The sequence below is a fragment of the Salmo salar genome, chromosome ssa16 (genome assembly GCF_905237065.1).
Source record: "Salmo salar chromosome ssa16, Ssal_v3.1, whole genome shotgun sequence".
In the NCBI taxonomy this organism is placed as follows: domain Eukaryota; kingdom Metazoa; phylum Chordata; class Actinopteri; order Salmoniformes; family Salmonidae; genus Salmo; species Salmo salar.
Genome location: NC_059457.1, coordinates 6,784,583 through 6,795,390, shown reverse-complemented (window position 1 = coordinate 6,795,390; position 10,808 = coordinate 6,784,583). Strand labels below are relative to the sequence as shown.

The 10,808-nt window shown below is 43.3% G+C and overlaps 1 pseudogene; it reads right to left on the bottom strand.

The window, feature by feature from the left end:
• Positions 1–8,772: 8,772 nt before the first annotated feature.
• Positions 8,773–10,605, bottom strand: LOC106573139 (BLOC-1-related complex subunit 5-like; annotated as a pseudogene).
• Positions 10,606–10,808: the final 203 nt, after the last annotated feature.

Sequence of the window (10,808 nt, the reverse complement as noted above, 5' to 3'; positions counted from 1 at the left end):
TGCCCGCACGTCGGCCTCTCTTACGCCGTCTTTTCCTTTTCCTAACAACTTAGACAAAAAGTTAGATGGTATAACATCTTGGTCTACTTCTCTGCTATTCAAATCTGAAATAATAACAGAAATAGCCATTACGGATCTAACAACATGGCTGTTTTAGTTACCGCATCAACAACCTTTTCTGTAACTTGTTTTGCAAACAGCTCCAGTTTTGACCACTACCCCAACAAGTTAGACAAAAAAAGTTAGCGGGTATGAAATCTTCCTCTACTTTTCTGCTATTCATATGTTTGTGGAACCAACATTTTCACTTCAGATCTTACAGTACAGCTGTTTCAGTAACTGCATTCCCACATTTTCGACAAACTTTTTACAAACAACTGCCATTTTTACCACTAACCCAACAAGTCAGACAAAGACATAGAGGTTAATGAAATCTTCCCCTACTTCCCTGCTTGTCAAATTAGGAATAGCGTTTACCAATCCGTAGATGGAGCTGTTTTAGTAACCCATCAACTGCTCTCTTTCTTGATGCAGTAAATCATGTCAGAAGCTAGCAGATTCATTATTTACCAACAGCTGTAAATTCCAATAAAACTACATCACGTTTTGAAGTTCACTTTCCTTGCTTTGTCTAAAAACACTATCATGCATCTAGCAAATAAGTTTTGTGGGTCAGAGTGCAGTATTCAGTTAATATTAAAGCACAAACTTGCTGTATGTTACCATGCTTCTCACACTTGCTTTAGCCAAAAGGGAGCAGTGTTGCCAAGGCTACTGTTACCTAGCAACGCTTGACTCACAGGTATGAATGTCTTCATAGCTCTTCAAATTCCCATGATTTGTCAGTCTTTTTCACACCGAACAGCTAGTGCTAAGATTTAGACTACCTTCCCGGTCTGGATGACCTGGAATGAGAAAGATAAGATTTCTAATGCTTACTAGCTTCGTCCTCTTTTTCCAGGATCATGCTCCGTGCTCTAAATACCTTAACTGGCTAGTTTGCCTGTCTCTAAAGAGAAGGGTGGGTTGTACCCCACTGATTGGATAGAGCGGATTAGGAATAGCTTCTACCAATAAAACGTTTTGGCTGTTTGTTGAAGTTTAGAGTGACAAAATGTGGCTACCTAACATCTACTAACAGCTCTCTGCGTCATCATTGAGCAGCCCAAACAAAGCAATTCTCAGGTCTAACCAGGCCACGTCTGTATCAAGCCATTGTTGTGACAGTGCTTCCTCTTATTTGACACACAGTCTTATTCTCCAACTGAAACCCAAACAGTTGATAGGCCTACTACGGGCACAGTTGTCTGATGTTTCATTCCTCTTCTAGAAATGAATTACAACCCAATAAATAATACAGAACATGAAGGTACAGCCTGTTCAGAGAAACATTTAATACTTATCCAGTCTGAAATTATAATCATATAACCACAAGGTTCTCTACAACAGCAGAGAGTTTTCAGGCAGCTAATAGCTCTGCTCATTAGTATGCACCTAGTCCAGCCTCAGAGAAAGAGAGAATCAGGGTTCTGTACTTTACAGCTGGACATTTCAACAGATGAGAATCTTCTCCCACTCATAGTCCTAGCTATGGATCAATTCGGAATACAGAAACAAAAAATAAGAAAAGTATAAAAACTGTCCCTTTGATTTATATTCAAATGAGCAGTAGGCCTATGTGTAGAAATTGGACTTCTCAGAAATGAATTTCCTGATGGCAAATTGTATTGGATCATCTTGCTGTATTAATATCCAAGCTATGAGGATCATCAGGCTAGGCCTATTCTTCATTTCACAGCACAAAGGTAGGTTGAATAGAACCCTCCAACCACAAAGGAGCTCTGCACAAGAATTAACATTAGCGCTCTGTCTGTGTGCAGACTGACTCACATTTCCATTCCAGTTTCCATGTTCAAACAATTCCCCTAAGCAATTTTGTGGATTTCGTCCTTGTTCATTTACATGTGAAAGGCGATCATATTTCAAAAGAGTCCCAACATTAGAATTCAAAGGAGCATACATTGAAAGTTACAGAGGCGAGGGAGAGAACTTTTCTCCACAATGCTAATGAAGTATTTACGCTAAGATTGAAATTCAACGGCCACATCCTCACTGAATAAGTGAAAACTAAAATGACTGGCACCCTTGATAAAGATGAGCAAAAAATACTAAAATAAATCATACAAATTCTGCACTATATTGTATGAAAATATATACAGTCCCAGTCAAAATTTTGGACACACCTACTCATTCCAAGGTTTTTTTTTTTTTTTCAAAACTATGAAATAACCAGTGGTGTAAAGTACTTAACTAAAAATACTTTAAAGTACTCCTTTAGTCGTTTTTTGGGGTATCTGTACTTTACTATTTCCATTTTTGACAACTTTTACTTCACTACATTCCTAAAGAAAATAATGTACTTTTTACTCCATATATTTTCCACGACACCCAAAAGTACTTACATTTTGACAGGAAAATGGTCCAATTCACACAATTATCAAGAAAACATCCCTGGTCATCCCTACTGCCTCTGATCTGGTGGACTCACTAAACACATGCTTTGTTTGTAAATGAATGTCAGAGTGTTGTAGTGTAGCCCTGTCTCTCCATAAAAAAATAAAAATATATATAGATAATTGTGATGTCTGGTATGACTTTTGAGTACTTTTTCCAACACTGGAAATAGCACATATGGAATCATGTATTAAGCAACAAAGTGTTAAACAAAGTGAGACGTAGAGTAGGTAAACGGAGGATCTCCGCATGTGTGGTTCCCACCGTAAAGCATGGAGGAGGAGATGTGATGGAGTGGGAGTGCTTTGCTGGTGACACTGTCTGTGATTTCTTTAGAATTCAAGGCACACTTAACCAGCATGGCTTCCAGAGCATTCTGCAACAATACGCCATCCCATCTGGTTTGCACTTAGTGGGACTATCATTTGTTTTTCAACAGAACAATGACCTCCAGGCTATGTAAGGGCTATTTGATCAAGAAGGAGAGTGATAGAATGCTGCATCAGATGAACTGGCCTCCACAATCACCCGACCTCAACCCAATTGAGATGGTTTGGGATGAGTTGGACCACAGAGTGAAGGAAAAGCAGCCAACAAGTGCTCAGCATATGTGGGAACTCCTTCAAGACTGTTGGAAAAGCATTCCAGGTAAAGCTGGTTGAGAGAATGCCAAGAGTGTGCAAAGCTGTCACCAAGGCAAAGAGTGGCTACTTTGACGAATATAAATACATTTTGATTTGTTTAACACATTTTTGGTAACTACGTGATTCCATATGTGTTATTTCATAGTTTTGATTTCTTCACTATTATTCTACAATGTAGAAAATAGTAGAAAATAAAATAAAAACCCTGGAAATGAGTAGGTGTGTCCAAACTTTTGACTGGTACTGTATATATTATTTTATACTTATAGGCTCAAACTTAGTTTATTCAGCTAGTTAACTTGGTACAGAATTCTTCCGTGAAACCCACCCAGTGCACCGTGTCTTATGACGCCGTAGCTAACTAGCATGCTAGTATCCAATAACACACGGTTAGCACCAATACTTGTTTACAACAAACTACCAATGGATCATTCGTGTCCGTGTCTAGTTCCTTTCATAAAGCAGAAGTAATTAAACGTTGGCTAGCTAACACAAAGTCAGTCCTGCTAGCTACACAAGTGGACTACACAACTCGAAAGCTTACGTTGCAAAAATCTTATTGACTAAAAATGATACAGCACTGCTAGCTGGTAGCTGGTAGAGTTGGCTAGCTAGCAGTGGCTGCGTTTAGCTCTATCTTTGATACAAAGACAACTATGTAGCTAGCTAACGTTACACTAATCAAATCATTCCGTTGTAATGTATTTAGTTTCTACAGTACTGCTAGTTGGTAAAGTTGGCAAGCTAGCAGTGGCTGTGGTGTTGTGATATTTAGCTACCTCGAACCAGCTAATCTGCCACTGCCATGATGGTTATCAGAAATTGGCTTCGCCAAAAGTAGCAAAACAAAGCCAAAAGGAGGAAAGCAATGAGCAACAGCATCAAACCATGAGACCGACGCCAAGCACAGCAGCGATGACGGATACTGACGGACTCCAGCTAGCTCCGAGTGCAGAGCCTACCCACCCTTCCACAAGCTCCGCCAGAATAATGACTCTACAGCCCCCTCCACCTCCGACTGTTCCTAACGAGGAGCCATCCCAGGTTAGCCTAGAATCCTACCCTTGCTGCAGGTTCTGTCCAAAAACATTAATTTAATAGCAACTGGTTCATAGGAAGAGTGGGTGGAATATTTGGTTACTGCAGAATTCAGTATAATTCCAATGCAGGAACCAAAATGACGCCCTCTGGGTGGGCGTCAGACGACTCTTCTTGTCGTTTACAGTAATGCCCAGCCCACCGATGTGGGTCAGGAGCATATCCCTGTCTGACAGGACTTGGGTCCTGGTCGTGGCACAAATCAGCCAATTGTCCAGGTAATTGAGGATCAACAATCCTCGGGGTGTGAGAGGTGCCAGGACAGAGTCCATGCTCTTTGTTAAAGTACGGGGTGGCAAGGAGAGGCCGAAGGGAAGAACCATGAATTCGTAAGCCGATCCTTCGAAAGCGAATCAAAGGTACTGCCAATAAGCTGGGTGAACAGGAACATGGAAGTACGCATCCCTCAGGTCCAGCGTCACAAACTACTGGTCCCTGGACATGGCCTGCAACACACAGGTTGGGGACAGCATGTGGAACATCAGTACCTTCAAGTACCCATTGAGGTTGCGGAGGTCCAGTATCGGTCGAAACCAACCGTCTCTTTTTGGAACCACAAAATAAGTGGAGTAGAACCCACCTAGCCATTCTGATGTCTCGATCCTGCGGATGGCACCCTTGTCCAGCAGTGAAGAGATCTCCAGCCGCAGGGTTTTCTTCGGGGGGGGTCTGCCACCGTGGTGGCAAAATGGACCCTGTAGGACGGGGGCCGGCACCGGAATTGGAGTCGATACCCCTCAAGCATTGTGGACAACACCCAGGGGGACTCCACCTGGGAAGGGTGTGTCAGGGGTCCTGCCGGGGTCCGCCTCCCCTATGGCGCCCCAAGTGCCTGGGTCCCCCAGGCATGTCCCTATGGTGGTGACGGTTGACTGGTTGTTGCTCCACTGCACGCTGTACCCCTTCCCGCTGTCGTCCCTCAGTACGAGGCGATGGGGCAGAGGCCCAGCTCCCCTGCAAGAACTCGCGGAACTCAGCAGAGATGGGGACAGATGGAGAGTCATCACTGTCCACCAGTTTGATGTACAGTGCAGTGGCTATCCGAGTGAGTAGGCTCCTCATAGCCTCTCGAGCCGCTGGGGGCGATGAAGCCCCTCTGCCGGCTTCTGATGGCCTGGTAGCCCCGCTCACGGTGATGAACAGTGCCAACATCGTCCCCCAGGAATAGTCTGTCGTCGCCATCGAAGCTATCACCCTCCTGACACAGTGCATGCGCCCTCCGTTCAAGGTGGTCCCAGCGGTCCGACTCCTGCCCCCGTCCAGGACTGGCAGCAGATGGTCTCTGCCTGGGGTGGCTCCGGCCATGCTTCCTGGGGGGGTACTGGGCCCAGTAGAGGGACTAACAGCTTGCTGGCGCACCACTGCTGAGGGAGGGAGCTCATCCCCAGTCTGAGCCCGAGCCTGGCCGACCCACTCGTGCATGGCCTCGAATCGCTGCCAGGCGTATTGAGTGCACCACACAAAACAGGCATCCAGTAGGGCACTCCACTGCCCTCTCAGTGTGGCTCAAACCCAGGCAGTGCATACACAAGGGTATGCAGATCCCCAGGGGGATGCCACCATCACACCTGTCACAAAGGGAAGCCATAAGTTCAGCCAAGCCAACAAGGCCACGAAGCAGGGGTCTGACTCCCTGGGAGAGCTTATATCGTGACCCGTTTGGAGGAATAGGAACCCGGTGAGGGATAAATTACTCAGTACCTCTGCAAAAAAACGGGGAAGACCCGGGTTGGAAACGCAGGCAGACAAAAAAACAACAACAGGTAATGGATTTGATTTATTAGATTTTTTTGTTTTACGCCAACTGCAATATTACCTAGCCGGTTTAATATCCAAGCAGTAAAAACAGCACCATATGATGGAGTAACTCCGTTAAGGAACTCCAAAGTTAATGTCTCAATGTAGTGGAAAGCCCACCACGGATACTCTTACACTCTGCAGGGGGAAAGAACAATAAAAAAAACCTGCAAGGTAATTAGCAGAGAAGAAGCATGTTAAAGCAGCATGTTAAAGCAATTCACAACACACACATAGAACAAGCCAGTCGGCAAGTTGTGTAAGGTAAATTACAGTTTGTGGCAGCAACAGCCACCATACTAATGGATGCACACAGAGTTGTAGTGTAACTCTAACGAAACACAAGTAAAACAAACCATGTGCAGTAGATACAGATCAACCGCGTGCAGCGAGTGGAGCACTCAAGACAAGGGGCTGGCCATGTGGCCAGCTGCAAACAGCCAGTGAGGATACTTCCACGCAAGATATTACACGTACCAATGACTTAGCAAGCGAACTTCAGAAAGTTTGTACCTCAAACCATAATGAAAGAGAACGTGTGTCGCGGCCATGGACCGCAGCCTTGACACAGGTGTACACGGGAGTAAATCTGTAAATCCTCACCTCCGCCGCGGAGTGACACCATTATATTGGAGTGATCCAATATAGTGAAACATAACTGCACATTTTAGAGTGGCCTTTTATTGTCCCCAGCACATCGTGTACCAATGTTATGATCATGCTGTTTAATAAGCTTATTGATATGCCACATGTCAGGAGGATGGATTATCTTGGCAAAGGAGAAATGTTCACTAACAGGGATGTAACCAAAGTTGTTCACAAAAGTTGAGAGAAATAAGGTTTTTGTGCATTTGGAAAAATTCTGGGATCTTTATTTCAGCTCATGAAACATGGGACAAACACTTTGCATGTTGCGTTTATATTTTTGTTCAGTATAGATACGTTCTATTATGGTTTTCGTGGTTGTAAATGGAACTGTACTTATTGGAAACATGTTTATGGTAGGCTGGCATTGCTTAATTGATTACGTGGGTCTGAATTTGATCCGTGTTGCTGTACTCATGGTACGCATGGTTTTTTATGTTTGAAGCAGGCCTATAGGCCTATTTGTTTGACAAGACAGCTGTGCATGGCTGCATCTCACTATAGAAACCGGTTTTGGTTATTTTTACTGCGTTTGTTTACTGTTATTGTAACGAGTTTAAATACAGATTGTATCATGCCGCTGGCTGCTTTGTTCTGTTCACATTCATTTGTTTCTTATTCACAGTTATTCACAGGTATTCTAAACCAAACTGCTATTCAGTATTTTTGTTTGCATGCATTAATTACTAGGCTACTACTTTCAGCATTTAGTTTGCATTATTTTGGTAAGACAGCTGTATTCACATAGGTTGTTTGTAATAGGTGAATAACACTATCTTGTGGCCTATATTCATTACCAACACAGCCTTGCTTTAATGTGTAGGGCGCTGTTCATTGTGCTGATACAGCAGAGCGCAGATTGCCTACTGATTTCGCACCAACCTGTCACTTCAAAAGCACTTATGGTATAGCGTGAAATAAGCAGAATTCAATATAACTCCAATGCAAGAACCCACCAAAAAATGTGCCCGCTCACCGATTTCAACCTCCCCCTTAGTCACTTTATCCTGGCGCCGGGTCTGCAATGGTTTGGCGTTGAAAAACGAAAGTATCCCATACCTACTGTAGAATATGGTGGTGGATCTTTGATGTTATGGGGATATTTTGCTTCCACTGGTCCTATGGCCTTTGTTAAGGTCAACAGCATCATGAACTTTATCAAGTACAAGGACGTTTTTGTCAAAAACCTAGATGCCTCTGCCAGGAGGCTGAAACTTGACCGCAAATGGATCTTCCAGCCAGACAATAACCCCAAGCACACAACAAACCCCCCCACCCACCCCACAAAAAAGTTAATTGAAAACAAAACTCTCAGTCTCCGGACTTTAACCCTATTGAAAATCTGTCGTTGAATTGAAGAGAGCAGTCCATAAGCGCAGATGAAGCATATCAAGGATCTGGAACAATTCTTTATGGAGGAAAGGTTTAAGATCCCTCCCAATGTGTTCTCCAATCTCATAAAACATTTGAGGAAAAGGCTCAGTGCCGTTATCCTCGCAAGGGGAGGGTGCTAGAGTACTGACTCTTTCTCTGAGCAATTGTATAGTATAAAATGATTGACCCCCATTTTTTTGCATACAATATAGCACAGTATTTGTATTATTTATTTGATAGACTTTTTTGCTCATCTTTATCAAGGGTGCCAATAAATTTGGACCTGACTATGTGATAACGCCAAATGTCAATATCCTATAACCAAACATCACATCCAATTGAGAGGGTAAGTATCTGATTCTTTAGTAAACAGAACAGTATAAGCACCTTTATACATTGTGCAAGAAATTCAAATGATTCAAATTCCTAATTTGTTTATTTCTTTCCCAAATGCATCTAACACACATAACTTTCACAAAATTCACGCAGATTACTATCGATGGTTTGAAGTGATATCCATAAATTATCTTCCACAAAGCTGTAGCTATGTGCAGGCCTAATTTGCACAATATGACACATTTGAGACTACTAGGTTTCTCACATGCTGCACAGTACAACACAGAATCTATAGGTCAGTTGCAAGAGCTGAATAATAAGCTAAAGCTTATTAGCTAATAAGTTAGCTTCTTTTATGGGAGTCTTCTGAGCTCATCTTTGACCAATATTACTTCTGGAGATGAAGTCATTTTTGGAAGTAATTTTGTTGCCACACTCGTGTGGTGTCTTCAAAGTACCAGTAATACAAGAAGATTCCCTTCAGTGCATCATCACGTAAACTTCTGTTTTGCAGTCTTCCAATTCCTTGACTGAAGGTGGTTAACACTCACTGACATGTAAACCCCAGTGTGGGGTGCAGCTGTCCCTGTACCCCACTGCTTCTGCTGGATGGGGTGGGAAGTGTGTATGGCTTATGGTGAGGGGCTGAGCTAAATGTCCAGGCCTGGTGGGATGGTGAGTTGTGGACGTGAGAGGTTCAGGATGGCTTGGGGAGCTGGTGGGGCAGCGTTCTCTTTCTTTTGCTCGCTCCCTCTCTCTTTCTCTAAATGGTTCAATAAAGAGCTTTCAGAAGTCTCTCTGGAGTGGTGATTGGCAGGGGCATGGGAGGTAAGACTAGAGGTCCATGACAGTGAGTGTATCAGCGTATCCAGGCAATGCTGCTGCTGCTACTACTACTACTATTACTTGGCTGCAGCGTCACCCTCCGGCCTCATGCTGAAGGGCTCCAGGCGTTCGCTCTCCGGCAGCAGGTTGTTGAGCCTCTCCATCAGAGGGATGGTCTGGTCGATGCCCATCTGGATACGCCGCAAGATCATGGACATCTCGTTCACCTTCTGGATCTGCTCAGCGTACTTGGCATAGCACTTCTGACGGTCCTGCATGATGCTGAACAAAGTCTCCACCGGTAGGTCCATCTGGGAGGAAGAGTAAGGCAAGAATATGCCTTTCTGGCTGTGGCACACAAGTGACAGACGTTCTGGTGATATGGCATGTATTTCAATAGCCTAAAGTGCCTTCCTCTCCTCCTTTCCTACATCTGTGAGTTCAGTGCAGATGAAGGAAAAGAGACAAGGAGAGGTCACTTTCGTCTATCTATAGGGATGCAGACAGTTAATTACGGCAGTTAATTAATAATTAATTATTATTAGTTACCTCTTTGATCCTCTTGACCAGGGCGTTCTGGTCGAAGGCCACGGCCTCAGAACACTGGTGTAGGTGGTCCTGGTAGCGGATGCAGAGCTGCAGCACCTGGGCATAGTCCAGCCGCTCCAGACACACACTGCTGGGGGATGTCTGGCCACTCAGCACACCTAGAGACATGGACAGACTGACCCTCAAAACACTGGACATTATCAGTCTTTCTGTAGACTTCATGGTCATAAAGGAATGTCTAGACCTATTCATACTTTTACACATTCTCACAATATGATTTTCCTGGACTATTATGTAGTGTATTCAAACTTGTGTCTACTTTGTCCTCCAAATCTTTGCAATACTGTAGTGGCAGAGAAGAGGTCTAGATCCAGGTTAGAGGCCATTGAGCTTACCTTTCAACAATGGCTGAAAAGTTGGTATTTCCTAAAGCTTGATGACATCAGGGTCATTGTGGATGTTGCGCAATGACTGTGTCCCCTGGGCCACCACCACAATGTCATCCATTTTAGCCTTCTGCTTTGCTGGTGAGGGCACCACTGCAACAACAAAGCAATAAATAAAAAAATGCCCAACTATAAGTAATACAAATAAAATAAAAAGTATTTGTCACATGCTCCGATTACAACAAGTACCGTGAAATGCTTCCTTTACGAGCCCTTTCCCAACAATGCTGAGTTAAAAGGTAAGAATATTTTGCAAATAAAAAAACGGAAATAGTAACACAATAAAACAACAATAACGGAGTTAGAAAGTTGGCTGTCAGAAGTTTTACAATGTAACTTAACTTTTAATCTACATACTGTATTTCAAAACACGACATATCAGGGTGCGGTGAGATACACAATGGGTTGGACCATACTTATCTGTCATTTAAAAAAAAATAATTACTTACAATATTGAAATCAAATGATCCTCCATCATTAAGACAGTGGATGAATCAAATACATTATTATTTAAATATTGGAAAAATGTTGGCTACAGAGAGAAACAAAATAGTGCAATTTGTGTTACAAGCACTGGATA